The sequence below is a fragment of the Ursus maritimus genome, unplaced genomic scaffold (genome assembly GCF_017311325.1).
Source record: "Ursus maritimus isolate PB19 unplaced genomic scaffold, ASM1731132v1 scaffold_36, whole genome shotgun sequence".
Lineage (NCBI taxonomy): Eukaryota > Metazoa > Chordata > Mammalia > Carnivora > Ursidae > Ursus > Ursus maritimus.
The window spans coordinates 20,142,156-20,162,038 of record NW_024426230.1 but is presented as its reverse complement, the minus strand read 5'-3'; the positions used below and the strand labels follow the sequence as shown (position 1 = coordinate 20,162,038).

The window sequence follows — 19,883 nt, the reverse complement described above, 5'->3', positions numbered from 1 at the left end:
AAACATAAATTATTAAAAGGGATATACTGTCTTAGTCTGCTTGAAATTTTATAACAAAACTCCATAGACTGGATGGCTTAAACAACAGACATTTATTTCTCACAGTTCTGGAGGCTGGGAAGTACGCGATCAAGATACCAGTATGGTCAGGTTCCTGGTAAGAGCTCTCTTCTTATCTTACAGATGGCCAACTTTATGTTGTGTCCTGATATGTTGGAGAGAGAGAGAGCAAGCTCTCTAGTCTCTTCTTCAAAGGGCACTAGTCCCATCATAAGGACCCAACTCTTAAGACCTCAGCTAAATCTGATTACCTCCCAAAAGCCGCTATCTCCAAATACCATCACATTGGGGGTTAGAACTTTAACATATGAATTTGTGGAGAACACAAACATTCAGTCCATGACAGATACTATGGTAGAAGTTCCCTTCCTTATAGAAGTAATTTCTGTTCTAGACCAAACACAAAAAAACAAAAACCAAAAAACAAAACAGAAAAACCCGACTCCACAAAAATAATGTCCCTGACAATGAAACCAAGGGTAGGAATGGGGGGGTGCCAAGGGGAGACAAGTGAGAATACAAACAGGTTGAAGCTGAAGATCATATATTCTTAACTCTTGAATATGAGAGATAACTAAATTGAACATCTTTAGCTCTAGGTATATAGGGCCTACATGCCCAAACACACAAATACTAAACCCAAAAACTCTCCGAAGCTTCTTTTTTAGAATAGCCTCTAAAACCGATATCTAGAGTACTAAGAATTCTAATCGTTGAGGAAGATGATATAAAAGACTGGCAGAGGGGTCCTGAGTGGCTCAGTCAGTTAAACAACTGACTCTTGGTTTCAGCTCAGGTCATGATCTCATGGGTCATGGGACTGAGCCCCGTGTCAGGCTCCATGCTCAGTGGGAAGTCTGCCTGAAGGTTCTCTCCCTCTTTCCTCCCCCCACTCACATAGGCTCCCCCCTCTCTCTCTCAAATAAATAAATAAATCTTTAAAATAATAATAAATAATAATAAAAGACTGGCAGATATCTGGATATAGGAGTAGAAAATTTTTAGTTATAGCCAGTTAAGAACAAGGCTGGTTCAAGTGGTATAAAGTCTTAGTCCCTAAATGTGCTGCTCTTCCTACAAAAGCTCACCATGGAAAAGCCAAACTAAAGAAACTAAAGCTGGGACTTCTTTCACTCATAAGTCCACCTACAATATTGGCAATTTTAATAATTTTGAATCAGCTGCCAAGAATGTTAGTGAAAAAATTTTAATAAAAGAGTATAATCACTCAAATTCTCATTCACTTGTTGACAAAATTAATCAACAGCCTCATCTATCCAAACTGATTTGAATGAGCACTGATAAAAAATGTGAATTCTTGGGGGGCCTGGGTGGCACAGCAGTTAAGCGTCTGCCTTCGGCTCAGGGCATGATCCCGGCGTTGTGGGATCGAGCCCCACATCAGGCTCCTCTGCTGTGAGCCTGCTTCTTTCTCTCCCACTCCCCTTGTTTGTGTTCCCTCTCTCGCTGGCTGTCTCTATCTCTGTCAAATAAATAAATAAAATCTTTTTTAAAAAATGTGAATTCTTGAAAACATTGAAAAGGGACAGAGAGGAAGAAGAAACTGAAGATGAAAGTCAGGTTGGTCCTGACTTTACATAATAGCAATAATGTCCTCCAGAAAGTGCTATCAACCAAAACTTTGATGAAAATTATATTCCTTAAAACAATGACAATGCTGCTGTAATTTCCCAACAAACCATTCAGTCCTCAAAACTTCCACAAACTGATGTGAATATATAGAAGGCATTTGGAACAGTACAGATACTGTTCCAGGTACATAGCAAACCTATACATATCGCAGGTACATATCAAACCTGCGATAATGCTAAGTATTATGTAATATAGTAGGAAATACAGTGCTATCAGCTCTGGGCTTAAAATAATCATAGTTTGTACTTGTATCAGTCATAGCTTAATATCTGCCATGTTGGCTATTACTTGTAGGCACCAGGGCAAGTACCAGTTTCTGGATAGTCTGGTGATAAGATATGAGATAAGCACTCAAAACTATAATGTACATGCTAAACAATAAAAAAATTAAATTGCATAGTACAAACTAACTGCTAATCAAATTCGAGAAGAGAAGGACATCAAAACCTGGAATTCAGAACTTCTTGGAAAATGTGGAACTGACTTCAAGGAAGAATTATTTTTGTGAAGGTAGAATGTGTACGTAAGTAGGCATTTAATTTGGGAAAAAAAATTCTAATGCTCAAATTTTTAGATTAGTCTTTTCACCTGCATATTATTTACTTTGTAACCCCTTTTAAGCAAGATTAATATAAGGCAAGCATTCAGTGATATAGGAATGTAAACCATTTTTTAAAATCAAGAATTGGTTTAGAAAACCAAACAATTATTCCATCCTTCCTGTATATACTGGATTTCTATAAATGACTCAAAATGAATTGGATATTTAAGTTTTGTGAGATTGTAGAATATTCCAAATCATAGAAAAACATGGGATGATAGGCAAGGCTCCTTAGGTCACTCAGGCAAATTACTGCCATGTGTCATACCCTGAAGCAAGTTTATTCACATGTTACCTTGTGCTCTCTGTGGTCTGGTCTCAACAGGACCAGTCTACAAAATAGATGCTTTTAAAAAACAAAACTCAAACATGCATCATGGCCTTATTCCCATGTCTGTAATGGGACAGGTGCATCCTTAATTATTTACACAGAGTGCCAAGAAAAGGGGATTGTAGACAGAGCCAGCATGCCTTCTCTGGGCTTCTTCAAGAGTGCCCATCACTCGCTGAACCCCAGGGATCTGGAAGTGAGATGAGAGTAAGTAGAAGCAGACCAATATAAACAAAAGATTAAAATCATGAGTAAAAAAATAATGGCTGAGGATGATGAGAAAAAATATATTTGGTTTCTCTCTTAATTTCCTTTGCTTTCTGAAAAGCTGAAGAATTTTGTTAGGAATAGCTGGTTAACAATAATCATTTTATATCAAGGAAAATAAACAGGATGCTGATAAATATACAACTTTGTCAAACCTATGAACAATGTTAAAATATGTATTATTTTCTATTTAAAAGATGAAATGATTATGTAAGCAAAGATAGTATGTCAAGACAGGCTGTGACATAGAAGAAAGAGCACTGGTCTTAGATGAGGTTTTGGTTGGTGTCCTGCTTTTCCACGGTGCTGGCTATGTGATTTCAGCCTCTGCTTACTCATGTATGAAAAGGGGATAACATTGTCACCCATCCCACAGACTACTGAAGGATCTAATGGGTTGAATAACAAGTCCAAAAAGATATGTCCTAACACCCAGTACCTCTTAATGTGACCTTATTTTAAAGTAGTGTCTTTGCAGATTTAATTAAGAATCTCAAAATGGGAGATTACCCTGGATTTAGAGTGGGCCCTGAATCCAATGACAAGTGTCTTTATAAGCAACAGATGGAGAAAACAAAAAGACACAAAAAGATCATGTGAAAACTAAAGAAGAGAATGAAGTTACGCAGCTACTAGCCAAGAAGTGCAAAGAATTGCCAGCAGTCACCAGAAGCTAGGAAAGAGGCATAGAGTAGATTCTCCCTCCAAGACTTCAGATGGAGCCAACCTTGCCAACACCTTGATTTTGGAATTTTGGCCTCCAGAACTGTTAAAGTATAAACTTTTGTTATTTAAAGTCACCTAGTTTGAAGTAATTTGTTAAGTAGCCCTAGTAAACTAATACAGAGTCAAATGAAATATTATATGTGAAAGTGGGCGTAACAACTGTTGATAGCAGTCACTTGATTTTTTTACTAAAATTTGTTTTAATCTCTTTTGAAAGAGTTATTAATACTTTTGGAGTAAAATTTTTATAAGATTTGTGCTTTTCCTGGGGGTAGCCACCTTCTATTGCCTCTTATCATAAAGAGATAGTGCAACCACTTAGAATATATGATTAAAATATTTTTGTTGCAAAATCAGCTCAGGCTAGTGCGGGGGGTGGGGTAGGAAAAAACGTACTAAACAAGAGGGTGGGAGTTTTGAACGGAGGTTACAGAAGTACCTCTGAGACTCAGAAGAAGAGCTAAACAATCAAGATACAGACTCAATAGCAGGTGATTCTGGATTATAACCACCAAATCAGAAGGTATGTGATTCTTTAGCCTGGACTGAAATATATTGTTTCTGCAGTATTTTCCTTTTAGAAAAACTGACAATTGAGGTCCAAAGAATAAACTTTTAGGAAAAAAATCTCAACTGTGTTATTTGAAAGAATTTCAATTCCTGAAAAAAAAAAAAACTTGACACATATATAGAGATTTGTAACTCTTTTATTAGCTTTTAAATGGATAAAGAAGCATCCTTCATCTCCTTTCATCTTAAAAATGAACACATTGTTTTTACTGGAAAACAGGGTAATGGAAAGCATCCAAAAAAAAAAAAAACCACATTGTTTTTGTTGTTGTTTTCATTTCCATCTCCTTCAGGAAAAGAAGCATGGTTTGAATGTTCAGACTTATTTGAATAAAAATGCAACCATGACTGTTGAATTCTAAGACCTGCCTAATTGGCTGAAGTCTTAGGAAATATGTCTCTTAGATACATTGTTCACCTTAAAAATCCTGCTTGAGGAAATTATCATGTTTGAATTATTTTGAGATGCAGTCAGAAACAAGGCATTTTTCAAGAATATCTTCTATTTGCCTTTGGCAATTTGCTCTCAGCTTCATTCAGAATTCTCACTAGGAGAAGAGTTAGTGCAATGGTATGTTTCCTGCCCTAGAGATTTAAGTGAAAATAAAACTTAGATCACAAGTGAAATCAATTTGATAGATTCCTTCAAACTAAAGCTAAACCCAGTAATCTTTATTTGGAAAATATTGGTCTATGGAGGAATAAAAAGACTAAACTTACAAATATTTTTCAGGTAGGAAAATAAGACATTTACTGAAACCCAAAATACATAAGAAAAAAGGTAGAAAACATCCATACTACAACGTTTTGAAAAAATTTTAGACAGATAAGCTTCTTAATATCATGCAGATAAATTTCTTATAATCACCTAGAATTAGAATCATTAATATTTAAATCTTGACAACCACAAGCTAATAGGTATGCAGACATATACAGAAACAAAATGACCTCTGTTCTCTAGATGCTTTGGTCATAAATTAATACAACGCATCCTCCAAATATAGTCATTCTCTTTCTCCCAGTTGCTAATACACAACCATAGTTTGTGAATGTAAATAACACCATATATATTGGCTTCATTTTTATAAAGACTCTCCACATGAAGACAAAGACGGCTCCCAGATAATCCCAGTTTACCATAATTTCAGGAAAGACTGCCTCCTTCCCGGTAGTGCTAGAAAAAATAGCAAGAGAGGAAATGCTTCTGGCACTGAGCCCATACATAAACCAATAACTCAAGCTAGAGAGACAGCTACTCCAATCCCTGGAGCAATGGGTGGGATCAGCCCCATGAACTACACATGGAGAGAGGGTGTTCTTGAAAGGAAAAGAGGAATTTTCATCCAAGGGAAAAGCAGAAGAATGGTTGTTAAGTTTACCAGTTAGAGTCCCAACAGGAAACAAATGGAACTCTCAAATTATGGTAATTCAAGAAAATTTGTTAACGAAGAGATTAATTGCAAAGGTATAAATGGGGTGCAGAAGGACCACAAGAGATAGTATAGTAATTAGAAGAGTTGTCCAAAGGGAAAAGGGAAAGGAGGAGTTACTAAAATCAAGGAGCAAAGGGTCCTGTAGAGAAACCCTATTGTGAGTCACAGATATCTTCAGAAAGGCACATAACTAATTCAAAGTGAACTCACAAGAAGAGAGCCTGGGAAATAAACACTCTCCCTCCAATCTCCTTCTAGGAATCCCCATGGGCTAAACTCAGCTGAGATCTAGAGACACCAGAGCCCATTAACAGAAGCCTTAAAAGTCAGGCCCCAGGGCAGCAGAGTAGTAAGAGCAGATAATGGATCCAGAGGGGCAAATGGAAAATATGCAACACACCGCGCAAGGAGAAAGAATGTACGTTATTTGCCATGATCTCTGGCTTTTCATCCGTTCATTCAACAAATAGCAATTGTGTCCCTCAATGGGCAAAACATTTTTTTTTAAAGACTGTATTTATTTATTTGAGAGAGAGAAAGCACAAGGAGGGGGGGGTCAGGGGGAGAAGCAGATTACCTGCTGATCAGGGAGACCATGCAGGTCTCCAGGATCAGGACCTGAGCCCAACTAACCAACTGAGTCACCCAGGCACGCTAAAACACATTTTTAAGTAGGGAAAATACAAAATTAAAAGAGACACATGCTCTTCTCTCAAGGTGTTCACAGTCAAAAAAGAAAAAGGAGACTGAAACTTTTTTAAAGTGCAACAAACACATTATCCTCCAAGACTTTGATTCTGGAGCAGTTTTTCAATGATCTGTTATATTTTTTCCCTATGGATTGTGACAAGCAGATGTTTTTTCCTACATAGGAAATTACCTAATACATAATGGAGACCATAAATGATCACAGACATAAAGCTCTTGTTTTGTTGTTGCTGCTGATTTTTAGAGCAATCAAGTGCTCTCTAGCTCTAAGAAAAGGTACCTGTACACAGTACTGAAGGAGCACAAAGAAAAGGACTATATTTAATAGTACATTAAGGGAAGGAGTTACTGGGGAGAACTGCCACAGAGGGAGTGACTCTTCAATTGAATCTTTATAGATAAGTAAGCTAACAAGCAGGTCAATCAGGAGAATAAGGGAGGAATGATATTCTAGACAGAGAGAATATTACAAGGAAAGGCATGCAGTGGTATTATAATAAATACAGCATATTAAAGAAACTGTATGAAATCCAAAATGACTGGAAATTATATAGTCTACTACTCAATGAATGAGAAAGCCAGAAAATGTTATTGTGTTCATGTTTAAATATATGTGTATCATTTTTTAAAAATTGAGAACTGATAATATGCCTTACATTTCTTTTCTATACCCCCACATACTCCAAGGTTGTGAGTGATGGAGCTGAATAAAAAATGTCAGATTAAATTTGTGTTTAATTCTCATTAGTAAATAAACACTCTTGATTAGTTGATTTTTTTAATAAAATTTAAATTAATATTATTTTGAAGAAAATACCAACTAGAGATTTAAGAACAAGAATTATGAATATTTCTAGGGTTATTTTATAACTCATTTGCCAACTAGACAATAAATTCTTGTAAAATAAAACTACCTACTCTAACATTGAAATACTAACTTTAATGAAGAGTTATTTCCAAATAAAGTAAGTCATACCAAAAGATTGAAGATTCATAGTGACATCAGTCTTTTTGTTTTATTTTTTTAAGCCTAGAAAGAAGTTTAAGAGAATAACTTCTATAAAATCATTCATAGTCACCATTTATAAAAGAAAAATTTTAAACCCTCAAATTACAGTAGAGTAGAATGAAATGAATCATGAATATATATATATATTTTATGATTCTGAGTTTAAAAATACCTAAATAATATTAAAAACTTGATTATAAAAATTTACCTTGCCTATTAACAATATTGAAAAGAACATCTAAGGATACAAATAGATTAAAGCATTCAGAGGTGCTCATCTTTTTCCTTTCTGTTTACCTGTCTCAGTTTAAGTTTAAAATTTGTTTTTAACTATCTGCAGAAACTCCAGGGAACATGAGAGAAAGGTATAGGGAGAAGCCGAGAAGTAGAACCCAGTTTTAGTGGCTGAATACTGTGGCGCTACTGAAAGCAATTACCAGAGTGTTCTGACATGCTTGCCACTGAGACTTTGGGCAGAAGTGCAACTGTAGATGTACAAAAATCATCCTAAGATTAAAAGCCTAATTTTAAGTCTGTCATCAACTTAGTTTCCTTGAATAAGTCCCTCATCTTTGAGCAAGTCTCTCACACTTGCTGAGCCTCAAATTATCTTCACCTCTAGCAAAGGGATGTTGAACCTAAGCGCTTCTCTAAGTTTCTTTCTAAAGCCTTCTGTTTATATGATTTGCCTAGTCTTCTCAACATCAGAATTTCCCGATCATTACAACAAGAGCACAAGTTATCTCTGAGTCTCAAGGTTTTTAAGGTCTTGACCCAACTTCCCAATAAAAAACCTAGGTTAGCTTAATTTAAAAATTAAAAAAAAAAAAAAAGTGGGTTAGTCCTCCAGTCTGTGATGGAAGCCTCCTATGGCTCTCATGAAGGCAAATGGACTTAGAAAACCAGACCTGAGCAATGTTCCCAGGCTATCTCAAGAGAGAAACAGAGATGAAAAACTTAATATCAAAGAAGGAACCAGTCTTGACTCCAAGGACACAATGCAAAGTTGAAATGTGAAATAACTGAACAGAACTTGGTACTTACCATATAGTTGCTAGAAAAACAAGTCATTAGGATCCTGTAATAACCAATTCTCACCACACTACCTTAGTCACCATACTTCATCCTTAACAAGGCCAAAATCAGACTGAGAGCAATAAGACAACTTAAGAGTTCGCGTCAGCAGCCTCTACCTTAAACATGACACAACTGACTTGAGGGGAGGGAGTCATTACAATTGAACATTTAATCTGAAATACTTACAAATGAGGAAAGGACAATTCATATGAAATTAAGGGAACGACCAGATTTAAGTAGAGTGGAATAAATCATATGAAAAAATAAATAAGAAGACAACTGGTAGTAAGGAAATACAAAATAATCAAATTGGTGCTTCTCAGATTTTTATTCTAAAATAATGACAGAGGACAGGGAATGTATTCCCCAAGCCCTTCACAAGGAAGAACTCTCTCTGAAATCACATTCTTTCTTTTAAAATAAATTCATATAAATTTTGTATTCTGCAACAAAATACTCTGGGAAAACAAGGCATGTGTGTCCTGTGTCCTGATATCTCTATGGTGGTTATATCAGTTTAAGAAGCACAGAACTAAAATATACAAATAAGAATTATGAAAGTATATGATGAAATAGAAAACACAAACAGAAGATTCAATCTATAATTACTGTATTAGTTTCAGACAGTACTGCTGATGTCTAAATCACAGTCCTGGTAGGGATATCATAATGTCCCTAGGAAACTTTTTCTCCTCTAGATTAAGATAGGAAATGCTACTGTATATTCTGGTAAATCCTAGTAATTGCCTTGTCATAAAGCTCATCACTCTTAATTATTACCACTTACGTGATTTTCTCCCTTCTCCATTAGTAGGCTTTATAAAGACAGGTACTGTCTTCGTATTTACCACTGTCTTCCAGTGTCTAATGTGATGCCTGTAAATGACTGATTTTGTTGAATCCAAGCTCTTGCTAGCCCACCCTGAATACCTGATTGCCAGTGCTAAGACTCTTAACAATATACCAAAAAGAAACTAATCCATAGTATTTCAATTAGGGACAATAAGAATGAATTTTTTCCTTTGACCTAAGATTATAGATTAAAAAAAAAAAGCTTAAAGAAAAATTTACAAATATTTAAAAGAGACAGAGTTGATAACAAAAAAGAGTAAAAAGCAAGACAATTTTCCCTTCGAACCAAAAAAAAAAGAATATTTCAAAACCTGAAACAATTTGTTAACAAAAGTTTTATAGATATAATGATCAAAACAAGGAACCATGGAAGTTAAAAGATAAAAAATACTTCTAAAAGATAAACAGATTTGACAATGAAGAAAGCAAAGATAAACATTATTTTATTAGATGACACAGCCTTGCTAATATGAGAGCTAAACATTGAATTGCAGATGGATTTCAGACTACTAAGATAAAACAATGAAGAAAAGAAAGGGGATTGGAAATGTAAATCCAAGTAATTATTCTTTTTAGATCTTCTTGGAGGAGTATATTATTTGCTTGGTGACAGTATAAATGACAGAAGTTATAAAAATAAGTTATTTCAAAATATATCAGTGATAATAATATTGGAAATTTATGTGATTTCTGATCAAGATGGCTGATGAAGTCCACAAACTTTACCTTTCCCTCAAAATGAAATAATATTAACAAATATTTCATTTTTAAAACACTGAAAAAATAAGGAAAATGCCAGCAGAAGCAATAAGAAATTCCTGGAAAATATATAACACATGAGAATAAATTAATGGGGAAATCCAACATTACCAGAAATCTACAACCACACACAAGTGACAGGAAGAACCTTCTAAACAAGAAAGTTTTCCCAGTAGACCACAGAAATGGTGCAAAGATCAGAGACACGGGTGTGTGGGGCTTAGAAAAGGAAAAGCCCATGGCCATTCTACCAGGTAATTATTGAACAGCAGAATATTTGCAGCTAATTCTATTTGTCCCCAAGATAATGTTCTAAATAAATTCTGCAGAGGGATTTCTAACTGAAGATACATTTGGATTGAGCATTGGTACCAGAAAAGTGAGCAGTATCCTCATAGCTACTACAATAAACAGGGAATATCCAGGAAGGAAGGAAGGAGAAAGAGAGAGAAGAAAGAAAGAAAGAAAGAAAGAAAGAAAGAAAGAAAGAAAGAAAGAAGAGGAGGAGGAGGAGGAGGAGGAGGAGGAGGAGGAGGAGGGAGGAAAGAAAGAAAAAGAAGGGAAGCTACTTACCCATCCCACAAGGACACATCCCCTCCCATCCACACATCAGCTGTACAGCTCTTATAATGAAGATATAATTCATTGTCTTACAAATAGATTTCCCAAGAATTCCTTGCCAGGTGGACAAAGCTAAAATTATATTTATACTAAAGGAACAACCAGAACTCTCATATAACACTAGCGGAAGTGTCAACTGGCACATCCTCTTTGGAACCAATTTTGTGGGAACTATACCTCCCTCCTCTCCTCTAACTTATCTTCCACACTATTTTATGAATTGTTCTCTTATTAAAAATGTTTCACAAAAAAGAAAGGAAAGGAAAGGAAAATTGGACTTCCACAGCCAGCAATGATAGGTAAATCAGATAAACTCTCCCACTTAGGCCAATGAGAAAAGCTTGCAAAATATATACTATATTAAAATTATCTACTTGAATGCATGACAGAATTAATATTATAGTGAAGAATTACAAAGCCAAGATCTATGACAGAAATATCCATAAAAGTAAACCTATCATTCGTGGTTGCTTGACTCCTGAGGGTATTTGCCAATTCCAGAGTGATAGATGAGATGTTAAGCAGTACTATGAAAGCCTCATGTTGGAAGCCAAAATCCATGAAGGATTGGAGCTCTAATAAAGCCCCTCACAAGTTCACTTGGGAACTCCAAATGGATCAGAATGAATCAGAAGTAGCATAATCCTTGCACAGACTGCAAACTTTCAGTCATTTGCATGGACCCAAGAAAAATAATTGTGGACCATCCAATCCAGAAATGGAGTCTTCTTTGAAGGAAAATATTATCATAGTCCTTACATTTTCTTACCAACAAGTTTGTCAATATAATGTCTAGCAAACAACAAAAAATAAACTATAAATGAGAAGATCAAGACAGCATGGATAAAAATAAGTAGAATCAACACACCATAAAAATAGAACCACTAAAACTACAAATAATAAAATTTTCAGGTATAGATTTTGAAATAATTATGCTCATTAAAGAAATAAAAGATTAGATTCAAAATCTAAGCAAAGAACTAGGAACCATAAAAAATGGCATAACTTTGAAAGAAAATCAAATAGAATTTTTTTTAAAGATTTTGTTTATTTATTTGACAGAGAGAGAGACAGCCAATGAGAGAGGGAACACAAACAGGGGGAGTGGGAGAGAAAGAAGCAGGCTCCCCGCGGAGGAGCCTGATATGGGGCTCAATCCCATAACGCCGGGATCACGCCCTGAGCCAAAGGCAGACGCCTAACGACAAGCCACCCAGGCACCCCTCAAATAGAAATTTTAACACTAAAAGGTACAACTGAAATTAAGAACTTTCTGGAGGGGTGCCTGGTTGGCTCAGTCGGTTAAGCATCTGCCTTCAGCTCAGGTCATGATCTCAGGGTCCTGGGATCAAGCCCCACATCAGGCTCCCAGCTCTGTAGGGGGCCTGCTTCTCCTTCTCCCTCTGCCTGCAGCTCCCCCTGCTTGTGCTCTCTTTCTCTGTCAAATAAATAAATAAATAAATAAATAATCTTTTAAAAAGTTTAGATGTTTAAAAAAGTAAAAGAACTTTCTAGGTGGCTTTAAAAACAGATTAGACACTGGTGAAGTGAGAATTTTTTTAATGGAAGATATGCCAGAATATCCATAATTAGGCACAGAGGAAAAACATGAAAAATATGGAAGAGAGGGTAAGAGAGACATTGTGACAAGTTATAATATGCGTTACAACTAATTCTAAGACCATGAGAAAGGACAAAGCAAATGAAGTAGAATCAATACTTGAAAAGACAATGACTAAAAATATTTTAAAACTGTTAAAATAAATCAATTCATAGATATAAAAATCCATATAAGCACAATCAGAAAAAAAATGAAAGAAATTCACACCTAGATGCATCATACTAAAATAACAGCAAAACACAAAAGGAAAAGTCTAAAGAGCAGCAACAGTAATGAAGCAGATTAATTTCAAATGCCTTTATGCTAACTGCTCAACAGAAAAAAACAAAAAATAAACAAACAAACAAAAACAGAAAAGTCAGAAGACAAGAGAAGACACCTTCAAAGTATTAAAAGAAAATAGTTGCCACAAAGAAATGGAAAAAGTCCATGCTCATGGATTGGAAGAAAAAATATTATTAAAATGTCTATACTATCCAAAGCAATCTACACCTTTAATGCAATCCCTATCAAAATATCAACAGCATTTTTCACAGAACTAGAACAAATAATTATAAAATTTGTACAAAAGACCCCAAATAACCAAAGCAACCTTGAAAAAGAAAGCAAAGCTGGAGACATGACAATTCCAGACTTCAAGTTATATTACACAGCTGTAGTAATCAAAACAGTATGGTGCTGGCACAAAAAAAGACACAAAGATCAATGGAATAGAATAGAATACCCAGAAATGGACCCACAAGTATATGGCCAACTAATCTTTGACAAAGCAGGAAAGAATATCCAATGGAAAAAGGATAGTCTCTTCAACAAATGGTGCTGGGAAAACTGGACAGCAACATGCAAAGAATGAAACTGGACCACTTTCTTACATCATACACAAAAATAAACTCAAAATGGATTAAAGATCTAAATGTGAGACCTGAAATCATAAAAATCCTAGAAGAGAGCACAAGCAGTAAGGCCTCTGACATTGGCTGTGGCAAATTTTTTCTAGATAGGTCCCCTGAGGAAAGGGAAACAAAAGCAAAAATAAACTGTTGGGACTACATCAAAATAAAAAGCTTCTGTACAGCAAAGGAAACAATCAAGAAAACTAAAAGACAGCCTACTAAGTGGGAGAAGATATCTGCAAATAACACATCCAATAAAGAGTTAGTATCCAAAATATATAAAGAACTTACAAAACTTAACACCAAAAAAATGAATAATCAATGAAAAAATGGGCAGAAGACATGAACAGGCATTTCTCCAAAGAAGACATCCAAATCACCAACAGACACGTGAAAAGATATTCATCATCACTTACCATCAGGCAAATGCAAAACAAAACTATACTGAGCCATTACACCTATTAGAATGGCTGAAATCAATATCAAGAAACAACGGGTGTTGGCTAGGATATGGAGGAAAAGGAACACTAATAGATTGTTGGTGGGAATGAAAACAAGTACAGCCGCTGTGGAAAACAGAATGGAGGTTCCTCAAAAAGTTAAAAATAAACTATCTACAATCCAGCAATTGCACTACTGGGTATTTACCCAAAGAACACAGAAACACTAATTCAAAGAAATGCATGCATCCCTATGTTTATAGTAGCATTATTTATAATATCCAAGATATGGAAGCAGCCCAAGTGTCCATCGATTGGTGAAGGGATAAAGAAGAGGTGGTATATATATAATGGAATATTATTAAGCCATAAAAAAGAATGAAATCTTGCCATTTGCAACAACATGGATAGAGCTAGAGAGTATAATGCTAAGTGAAGTAATTCAGTCAGAGAAAGACAAATACCCTATGATTTCACTTATATGTGGAATTTAAGAAACAAAACAGAGGAACATGGAGGAAAAAAAAGAGAGAGAGAGGCAAACCATAAAACAGACTGTTAACTATAGAGAACAAAGTAAGGGTTGCTGGAGAGGAGGTGGGTGGGGGATGGATTAAATGGGTGATGGGTATTAAGGAGGGCACTTGTGACGAGCATTGGGTATTATTTGTAAGTGATGAATCACTAAATTCTACTACTGAAACTAATATTACACTATATGTTAACTAACTGGAATTTAAATAAAAACTTTTTAAAAATGAGCAAAGGGAAAAAAGAGAGAGAGAAATCAATAAACAAACTCTAACTCTAGAGAACAAACTGATGATAACCAGAAGGGAGGAAAGTGGGGGTTGGGTTAAATAGATGATGGGGATTCAGGAGTGCACTTGTCATGATGAGCACCAGGTGATGCATGGAAGTGTTGAATCACTACATTGTACACCTGAAACTAATATAACACTGTGTTAACTGGAATTAAGATAAAGACTTTTAAAAATTGAATTAACTAATTAATTTTAAAAAGAAAGAAAAGAAAATAGTTGCCACTTTAAAATGCTCCACCTAGTGAAAATAATATTTAGAAATGAAGGTAAAAGAAGCCGTTTTCAGAAAGGCAAAAACTGAGAGAATTCTTCCCAGAAAATACATACTAAAAGACATACTAAAGAGTGTTCTTCAAGCAGAAGAAAAATTATCCCAGATGAAAGGAAAGAGATGAAAAAGAGAATGAAGGAGAATGAAATATATAAATACATGGGTAAATATAAATAAATATTTATTGGAAAACAACAATTATGTTTAATGCGGTTAAAATACAAATAGAAGTTAAAATGCAATAACAGCACAAAGGTAAAGGGGAGGTAAATAAAGTCAACACATTCTAAAGTACATATATGGTCTGAGAAGAAGGTAAAAAAGTTAACATTAGACTTTGATCAGTAAAGAAAAAAAATAAAAGTAATTGAGAAAAAAATTAAATAATAACAATTCCTCAATCCAAAAGATTGAGACTCATTATTTATATTTATAAAGAAAAACCTGTCACATTAGTTTTTACCATGTATGTGCTGTTATTCCAAGCGCTTTATAAACTCTACAAAATAGATACTATTATTGTGTCCAATAATAGGATTAATTGTACCCACTTCTAATAACAGGAAACTGAGGCACAGAAATGATTAAAAAGCTTTCCCAAGATCACACAGCCAGGAAGGGGTAGAACTTGTATTCCAGCCCAAGCACTTTGCAGATCCCATTCTTTTAACAACTTACTACTAATTAAGAGCCTACTCCTCACCAGTCATTATGCTAGACATTTTCATATCTCACAAAAGTCCTTGTTAGGCATGCATTATTATCATTTCTGTGTTTCACAGACAATAAATTAATCAAGCCATCATTTGCCTGTGATCATTCCAGTAGTGAGTAGTACAGGTGCCTTGAATCCTAAATTCAGGTCTGCATGACTCCAAAATCTATGCTCATAGTAAAAGAGATGCGGAGAGCAGGATTCAAAAAATTATAAAGGGCATTCTACTTTGGTGGTATTTTAAAGACTTTATTAAATATTTAAATTCTTATTATAATTTTCATGTGAAAGGATGTTTCTACACATGCCACTGAAAGTGAGCCACGATGGCTGTTGTATATGTTATCAGTGGTTCTCAAACGCTGGCGTTTATCAGAAACACTTGGAAAAGTTGACAAAAATCCAGAGGTCTAAGCCCCATCCTGCTTCTACAAGTCTGATCTTCCCTAGCCTTTATTAGCTCTCCAAGTATGATGCAGAATCACACAAAAGTTTGAGAACCACAGGGCTATATAATATTTGCTGCTTATCACTTACACCACTGCCTGTTAACCCCTGGATTATCAGGGGATGTTCTGTTAAATTCTGCTGACAGTCTGTTATCCAAAGGATAAAGCTTAAGCTCCTTTAGGGACACAGGACATCTCACAGTCTAGGTCAGCCTAAAAATCCAGTCTCATTCCCCACAATTTCCATAATTTTCATTATCCGCCCAACCCGTACAAACACTGAAGACTCAACTATTGTATTATGATTCCCCAAATGTAGCTGGTGCTACTGGGTCTTTGCTTTGCACATATGATTCCCTTATCCTGGAAAACACTTTTCCCATTTCTCTGCCTAGAAAATCATATTTATCCTTCAGGACCTACTTGAAAAGTTCTTCTCTCTTTCTTCAACTTCTTTTATTTTCACTTTCTTATACTCTGCTATCACAAGTCATTGGGAACCAAAAAGCACTTCTACTATCTCAGTTATGACACTTAGCATTTTGTATTATGTTTGTATTTTCTAGTTAATGTATCTACTGTTTCACCCTCATTACATATATTCAAAATTGAAAGCAGGAATTGTACTTTATTTATTTGTTTATTTGTTATTATTATAACCTTAGTATCTGGATACAGATGGGGTTCAGAAAATGCTTACTGGATGAAGGAAACAAGCACTATAGACTTTCTAATATACTCTAACTCAATTCTTCATTGTACAGTGTACCTTAAAGATATGATCCAAAAGCAAAGAAAAAGTCAATTTCTCCAATAAGTGCTATTTATAATTTAAAAATCTCAAAAGTGATCCATCTGCCCAAGAATAGGGATACGGCTAAAACTTACACACAAAACTATAGAGTTATTAAAAATAAACATTTGGAAGAATGAATAGGTGGAGCATAGGGGACATTTAGGGAGTAAAACTATTGTATATGATACTACAATGATGAATACATTTCATAAAACATTTGTCAAAACTTATAGAATGTGCAACACCAACAGTGAATCCTAATGTAAACTATGGGCTTTGGGTATTAACAATGTGTCGATTTGGCTCATCAGCTGTAACAAATATGTACCATGCTGGTGTGGGTTGTTGGTGAAGGAGGTGGTAAATGTGTAGAAGAAAGGGGTATATGAGCACTCTCTATACCTTCTGCTCAGTTTGCTGCGAACCTAAAACTGTTCTAAAAAATATTTCAAATATGTCAATATGTTGGAAGTATATTTATACAGATACAGACCATACCATTAGATATTATGGAATGCAAAATAGTACATACACTGGAATTCATATACTATATATAGTTACTTAGATATTAAACTAATGTAAAATAAGAAAAATAGAATTTAATTTCATTCTTTACTTTTTTTCTTACAGTTGTTGAATTTCATAGGAGGAAGGGAAATGAAAAGTAGAAGATAGGCCAGAGGAGGGAAAGAAGATGGAAAAGCAATTATGCTACTTTTCTATATGAGAGAAATTCATGTCAAAACTCTAAAAACCACTTCTTCAGGGAGCAGTTCTCAACCTCCATTCCATTGTTATTATGATGATAGGCTTGAAATACATTTTTTGCGAGTGTTAGATTATTTTTGTCCATAAAGACTGCTGTGGTTTGGGCCTAACTTAAAAAAGTCATCCTTCTCAAGCAAAGAAATACAAACTTCAATATTCATTTCAATCTGCTTACCTCATAGAAAGCACCCATTATCCATTATATGAATTCAAGCCAAAAAAATAGTTATAGGCTAGACTGAGTTGGCTCTAAAAATGCAATTGCAAAATTCACAATCTGCTCTGCAGGGCTTCAATCCTACTTATGTAACAATTTTACACACACAGCAGTTTTTCAGTATGTTCAGAGGCAATTAACAGAAATGTTACTAACTTGTGTGTTTGATAAATCTGTTTTAAAAATGCAAAAAGCAAACAGTTTAACTTTGTAAAGGTGAATCTTTTCCAAGTTCACACTACAGATAAGATGAAAATTAGAAACGGGTAAATGGATATTTCAGATCATAATTTTCATTAACATGCTATTTGGTATAAGTCATTTTTCCTTTTTTGGTTTACTTATTTCTCAAAATAATACTTATCTGATTAGTAGCTCTTTTAATCAATTATATGTCTCAAAAATCTATATAATATATGGTAGAGAGAGAGAATCCATAGATTTATTCCTGTTTTCCTTTCCTACTTGAAAGAACAGGAAAAAGTATAATATTTCACAGAGGAATAGTCATATAACTGTGTGCACATTTTAGGATGTGCACAAGAAATGACTATATACTTCTACTTGTACCAATTGAGGTCACCAGGGTTGAAATCAATTCTGTGCAGTGCATAATTGAGGTAAAGCAATAAAGAGTTTGTACTGACTTTTACTATCAGGATTTCTAAACTAGCCATTTGCTTCAAAACACAGACTGACAAACAGCTTGCCAAGCTTTCATTGTGTCCCTCTACAAGATTCTAGCCAACTCTCTTGCTGACACAGCTGTCCTACCTGGGGCAAGGGGATAGAACAGATGACCTCTCTACATGGACCTTCACCCACAACTCTGCAAGCAAGCTAAAATAATGAGAGAAAATGACAGAAAGTGAAGATTGAAATTTTGATAAAATACATTAGCCCATAAAAATGGAAGCCAAAACCACCTAATTCAAAATTGATATTTTAAGGATGAAATTTTAAAAATTAGAAACAGAAGATTGAAGTGCTTATTCATAGAAAACCTACTGCATTGCTTCTTTTTCTACTCATATAAAAAATAACCTCTCCAGTTATCTATTTGGAGACATGTACAAAATAATGCCTTCAAAGAAAAATTATCTGGCCTTAGGAATAGACCCTAGAAGCAGCTGCCTTGAATACCATTTGTGGATATTACTACATGGTCCACGTGTAGCTCTTTGCCTCCTCTCAGAACCTGTAACACTTGCTTCATAACTTCTCCTATTAGTCTTTCCATCATAGATAACATGTTCATGCAATGTGATGAGATTGTGTTGATTACCTACAATGTACCAAGCAACATACAAAGTGCTGATAATTCAAAATTAATAGAATGTGGGGCCTCCCTTAAATTGCTTAAAGTATGTTAAGTACACAGTTCAGTGTATAAAAGAAATCGTGCAAAGACCTTTGACAAAGGAATGTATATGGTTCTTTGCAACAGAAATCACATCTGACACAGTGTCAGGAAAGACATGTGGGTTGGGTACTGACACTTAAACTAAGCCAAGAAAGGCATTCCTGGTAGAAGAAGCAGGAAGCAAATACGAAGGATGACAGTGGTAGGAGAAAGCTGATGCTCAGGGAGCCACCTGTGTGACTGGACTACAGGCCAAATCATGGAAAGTTGTTTTGAACTACTCTTCTCCTAAGATAGTTGGGGGAGCTTAAGGCCCTCTGGAGGCCACTGCTCAAATACAGAGCAAGAAGCAGGGGAAAGAAAGCCAAATTACCTTTGGTTTTAGCCTTCTATGATACCACGCCAGTATGCACACTCCATGGACTTGTCTCATATTGTCAGCAGAACCTAAAAGGGATCTTATCACAAGAAGGTTCAATGAAGAGAGATGGGGACCTGCAGTTCCAGAGGGCAGCAGGCATTCGGTCACAGCAAGATGACATAGAGCCTCAGTGCCAAGATGAGGGCCAAGCTCAGTGCCAAGCTGGACGGAGTGTGGCAGCACAGGGCCTGGACAGTCAGGAGGCAACACAACAAAACTCCTGCTGATCAGAAAGAGCAAGTCAGCATAAAAGGCAACTGGCCCTGCGATGGACCACAACTGGCCTCTGGGAGCACAACAATAATCAATCAGCAAAATAAAAAATAGATATTAAATTACAAAATAAAGAAAAAAGGAAGTGGCTCTTTGGGTAATTTTATGTCCCTTCTCTTTTTTTCCCTCTATCTCCTTCTCTTACTGAGAGAGAGGGGGTGGGTG

At 35.4% G+C, this 19,883-nt stretch overlaps 1 pseudogene; it reads left to right on the top strand.

Moving 5' to 3' along the window:
• Positions 1-142: 142 nt before the first annotated feature.
• LOC121100300 lies at positions 143-19,672 on the top strand (annotated as a pseudogene).
• The last annotated feature ends 211 nt before the right edge of the window (positions 19,673-19,883 follow it).